The sequence below is a fragment of the Macrobrachium rosenbergii genome, chromosome 14 (assembly GCF_040412425.1).
Source record: "Macrobrachium rosenbergii isolate ZJJX-2024 chromosome 14, ASM4041242v1, whole genome shotgun sequence".
Lineage (NCBI taxonomy): Eukaryota > Metazoa > Arthropoda > Malacostraca > Decapoda > Palaemonidae > Macrobrachium > Macrobrachium rosenbergii.
In genome coordinates this window covers 1,246,017-1,252,016 of record NC_089754.1, presented here as the reverse complement: position 1 = coordinate 1,252,016, position 6,000 = coordinate 1,246,017, and positions in this window count along the sequence as shown.

Below are 6,000 nucleotides of genomic sequence, written 5' to 3'. Positions count from 1 at the left end.
TATATATACAAACTTGCAAACGACCGATCTTGTGTCATATAGGTAAAAGACCAAAGCTCATTAAAACAAACTGTATAACCAAGGAAAAAATGTAGAAATGGAATGAGATAGATTCCGTGGGGGAGTAGGTTGGCGCCATCAGTGCACCTCACTTATTAACTTAACTCCATTCCCTTTCCCTTTAACCTCTAACCTGTAACTCAGTACAGAAGCAGTAGGAAGGGGCGATGCAAAGTTTTTTTCTTCATCAAAGACCAGATGGAACATATAACGAATATGAAACGGAGGCTTTATTCGTCTAAGAAGCTTTGAAGTCACTTCCTACTCCAAGCAAGAGTGCAAAACTTCTATGTTAAACATGCTTGTTGTCCTTCATGCTATTCAGGTGTGGAATTCTCTCACTGTAATTTTTCTATCCATCCTTCCTTTCGAGATGAGGAACATCAACCTTGGCTTTTGCTATTTCTTTCTATTCTTTATCTATTTTAACCTAGTCTAGATAAAGCCATTCATTGTTCTTTCCACTGTGCCTTCGCCTGAGAAATTAATAAAGATTCGGCACCAGCCACCCACCCACCCATCCCCCTCTCTCTCTCTCTCTCTCTCTCTCTCTCTCAATCATGTGATTGGAGATTGGGACGTTGGCCACTGGTGTTTCACTTGAAATCTTTCTAATAAAGCCTCTGATAACGGATCATATTCTTCATCAACAAATTTTGCAAAATTGTTAGATATTTATTCTAGGAAAAAAATGTCACTTTTCCAGATACGAAATTGTTGCCATAAAAAAAATAATACTCATGTCAATATTTACATCTCTGAATTTACCGGAATAAAATATTTCCCATTTTCCTTCTTGGCTGATATCCAAACTCAATTCATTCCGACTCCTGCAGATCAGGAGTGGCTGGGAGTGAAACTATCCTTCGGCCCGACGTCAAATGAATCAGAATTTACGACTGAGATCTTTGATATCGAATCACACGATTGAACGATTTCCAGATAGGTGAAATGGCTCCTGATGTGACATGCTGGGGCAAACGCTAAACTTTCTTGTTATTGTGAAGTATATTACGGTTCTTTTTATATTAAGAGGAAAACTATGAATGATGTAAAAAATATTAGATATATAAATGAAAGACTAACCCTCAAATCATATTAAGGGTGAAAGATCCCAGGTTCATCTTGAATGAATTAAGTTATTCAAGCAAAACATATTTGGAAGATTGGTTTGTTTGGGAGTGAATCTGGGACCAGTGATTATTTCTTTAAACTAGGCAAGAGGTCACAGACTCATACGTACATACATACACTTCCATACAGATTTTTTCAATAACTTTCTTCAAAATCCTGGCTATCTTGATTACAAATTCTCCTTTGGAGATCAATCCCAAGTCCAACTCTTCCTCAATTAAAAAAAAAAAAACTGGAATATCAAGAATCCATCAATATATCTTGAGATCTGACAGCTCTGAGAAAATTTATTTATTCTTTTGTTGGAATTCAAGAAGTTTAAAGTTAGTTCAAATGTTTCTTTGGTTAACAAGTTCAATTGAACTTCATTTCATAATCTGATTCTTTAGCTTAAAGCTAAAATGTGTCCCAAGAGTAGATTCTCATCTTCCAGGGAAACGTTATCCAACATCTATATAAACGGAAAGTGATAGAAGGAATATATATTTCACACGCATACATACATTTTTGTTTTGGCAGTTCTATATAATTCTTCAATTGTGTATGGATATATAGGTGAACATAATAAAGTTTCCTGAACTTAAAATCCACATCACCCCTGTCATTTAAACACTAAAAGAACACAGCATAATAACAGAGGAACATGACGGCGGACAAATATCAGCAAGCAATAGAGTCATGCTATGAATAGGGGAACAGCCGATGATTGGCAGTTTAACATAGGTACAATTCTTTTAATGATCAGACTTTCCAAAAGAAGCCGTTCTCGAGGTTCCTTGGCTTAGCCAATGATTTTGATCTAATCGTATTTTTTTATATCTTGCAATATATATATACACACACACACACACATATATGTATATATATATATATATATATATATATATATATATATATATATATATATATATATATATATGTGTGTGTGTACAAGTAAGGTTTACTTTTAATACATAAGAATAAAAAAATATAGAGTCGTCATATATCCCTAGTAATATGTAAAGTGCTTTTATGTGTTTAATAAGTAAAGACGTAAAATCTTCGGAATAATCTCAACAAAGGACAGCCTCTTTACAAAAGTCACCTATGAAAAATCCAACACATCTGCGGATGAACAACAGTGTGAGTTGATGAATAATTAGCAAGACAGATGATCCTTTTAATTTTTGGATATCCTTTTCTTCAGATGAAAGGATTTGCATGAAAGGGTCCATTTGGGAGAAATTTTCCCGGGGAGGGAGGTCTCCAATCCGTCAATCAAAAGTGGAGAAAATGTCATTTGTTTTGCGTCGATTTGACACCAGTTTGGATGCAAATTATTTTAAGCATTTTTCAGTTTTTTGATCATTCCATTTTAGGCTGTTTTCATTCAAGGGATTATCTGGGACGATTTTTATGTCTGCATCAGTTCCTCGTTGGACGGGTCGGTATAGTTCTCGGCTAGAACTCTGCTGAGCCTGCGTTAGAGTCTCCGGCCGGCCAATGAAGAATTACAGGAATTTATTTCTGGTTATAAGAAAGACATTTCTCGGTATAAAGTGGTACGGATTCCACAACAAGCTGTAGGTCCCGTTGCTAGGTAACCAAAGGTAACCAACTGGTTCTTAACCACGTCAAATAAGTCTAACCCTTCGGGCCAGCCCTTGGATTGCTGTTAATCAGCTCAGTGGTCTGGTAAAACTAAGGTATATTTAACTTTTATTCCATAATAAGCTGTAGGTCCCGTTGCTAGGTAACCAATCGCTTCTTAGCCACGTAAAATAAGTCTAACCCTTCGGGCCAGCCCTCTCTAGGAGAGCTGTTAATCAGCTCAGTGGTCTGGTTAAACTAAGGCATACTTATGTCTGCATTTACCTTGAGATTTAATTTTTGAGAGTTCGGTAGTATTTACGCTGCCTGGAACATTGCTTTAAGGAATTCGTCATGATTTCCTCTTTCAGAAAGCTTCGTGTCACTCTAGTTTGGATTTCTTCCTAGTCCGTTTCATAACGACTTCTCTCCTCCACACTGTTCAGTTTTGGGGACCAATTAAAGTCAGGAATGTGGATGCAGCACGATTTAAATGTTTTTCTTCATCAGATATGGATGAATACGCAGCGTTTGGCTCTTTTCATATTCCATGTATACTGGTGCTAGTACTGAATTAGAGAATCATTTATGTAAGAGCGGTGTTATATTCATTGAAGACCTGTACATAGAAGTGTGTTGGATATTTTCACTGAATGTATTGGGAAAGTAATAATTATATTTTTTTAATTATAGGCTGTTGTTATTTGAATAACTTCGAGGGTCTGATGTATAATCTAAGAGGAGAAAATTAAAAGTCGTTACGAACAGGTTGTGAAAAATTACAAAATGAAGCCACCCATATGCCAAAATAAAAAAAAACAAGTCAAGACGGCAATACATCAAAATCTCTCTCTCTCTCTCTCTCTCTCTCTCTCTCTCTCTCTCTCTCTCTCTCTCACCTACCCACGCACACATATCATCTAACACCGCCGTTTTATATTACGGGATCTGAATATGCGGTCATAAGAGTGACTTCTAATTTTTGGTAATATTTTTTCAGCCATCACAAAACCTCGGGAGAGTATTCCCGTTTTCGTTCCATTTATTTTTTTGAAAGTTTCCCATCCATAACCATATTTCATAAGTTTAATTTGCTCTGCCAAAGGACGGTTAATTAGTTATGTAAAAGGTCACTCGGACGAGAGAGAGAGAGAGAGAGAGAGACAGAGAGAGACAGACAGACAGACAGAGAGACAGAGACCTCACGATGATGGAAGACTGCGAAAATTGAATGCATTTGTATGACTTATTTCAGATTCTTTAACCTTACTTTACATGATACTACCAATGGTTCAGTTACCGCGAAGATGTAAATGAGTAGTCTGTAATATTCCCGACGTATAAAGTAAAAACGGAGGTACGGTAAACTGTCATTCTAAGGAGCTGAAGAATACGAATGCTCCTGTCATAGTGATTAACACTTATGTCGATGGAAAGATCTTTACCTGTAGATGTGCTGGTTTTAGGAAATGGCTAAATTGAATTGAATGTAGAATTTATGCCAAAGGTCAAGCACTGGGACCTATGAGGTCATTCAGGGCTGAAACAGAAGCTGACAGCAAAAGGTCTGAAAGGCGTAACAGGAGGAAAACCTCAAAGCAGTTGCACTATGAATCAATTGTTTGGAGAGGGTTGAGGAAGTAAGATGGAAGCGAGAGAATATGAGAGGAGGTACAATAAAAGAAACGAAAGGGGTTGCAGCTAGCGGACGAAGGCACGTTACAAAGAAACTTAAGTAATGCCTACAGTGCACCGCACGAGGTGCACTGACGGCGCTTAACCCCCTACGGAAATAAATGGCTAAATGAGGAAAAGCGGAATTGAAAGTACCATGAATCTAGGGGAGAAATCAGGGTCGAAATTATACGCAATGAGCGGAAATTGTGTGGATGAAGAATCGTTCCAGAACAAGGAAAGTAACTTCAAGCCGCCACCCCCATCCCCCACCCCACCACAAATATCTGCTTTAATTAACCTGTTCACTCTCAGACCCAGTGGGGAGACAGGAACTGACGAAAAGTACGGTGCACTTTTTTTTTTTTTACTTGGGTATAAAACATCTGATTTATTTTCTTTCAGCTACATTTTTTTAATCAAAATTGAACTGATGCTGCAAGATTCTACTTGAGCTGACTCTGCGTCGACATTGAATATTTTTAAATTTTAGTTGAAACATCTGCGCCGATTCTCTGTCCCAGTGCCTGGTAAAATTGGTCTCAAGGCAAATGGAAGAAAAACAAGTAAAAACTCCGCCGAAGTTTCTTCGGCCCAATCGAGTTTTCTGTACAGCGTATATTACTGTATGAAACTCTGAGCTACGACCGGGCAGCGCCCGGTTGCTCCCCAGATGTGGTCAAGTGAAGTTGCGTTGGTGACGCCCCCGGAAACCGCTGCCAGACGCACGATCCATGTTTAACCTTAACCTTGAATAAAATAAAAAAACTTTGAGGCTAGAGGGCTGAAATTTGGTATGTTTAATGATTGGAAGGTGGATGATCAACATACCAATTTGCAGCCCTCTAGCCTCAGTAGTTTTTAAGATCTGAGGGCGGACAGAAAATTTGCGGACAGACAGACGAATAACCATCCCTATAGTTTTATTTTACAACCGACCCAGAAATAATCTGAGCCGTTTGTGAAATACAAAGGGAGGAGTTTTCTCTTTTCTCAAGAAAGCCTTTGAAGCCTTGGGAATATTCCAGTTGTCAATACAGTTGCCGAAGGTGGGGCAACAATGAAGGCTTCCTCTGCCTTTTAATTCTAATTTCTCTGTTTTAAGCTATTTACCAAGCAGGTGGTATGACGACGCGCAACGAAGTGTACAGTAGGAAGGATTTTATTCTAATGTTGTTTCTCAATTTGCTCTCTGTCTATCAGATTTCTTGCTTGGTTAAATTCGCATCCTGCAAGTAAGTGCGTAAAAAAATATAAAACCACATGAAAATAATGGTCAAAATAATTTTCTTTAAATATATGATTATTCTGTTGTTCATTGCTATACGCTCTTCTCGAATCTTTCGCGGCTTTTCTTCTTTCGATAATTATTCCTACTAAGGGGGATGTCTTAAATTCCATTCAAGATCCATTCATAGGTTCACATTCCATACTACATCAGTTGGATAGTATTTGGAACTATTAAACAATTCATATTTTTCATTACATAATTATTAAGTCTTTTTTTTTTTGCAGTTCAGTGGCAGTTTCAATGAAATGTTGTATGCATATAGCGTCCCTGTA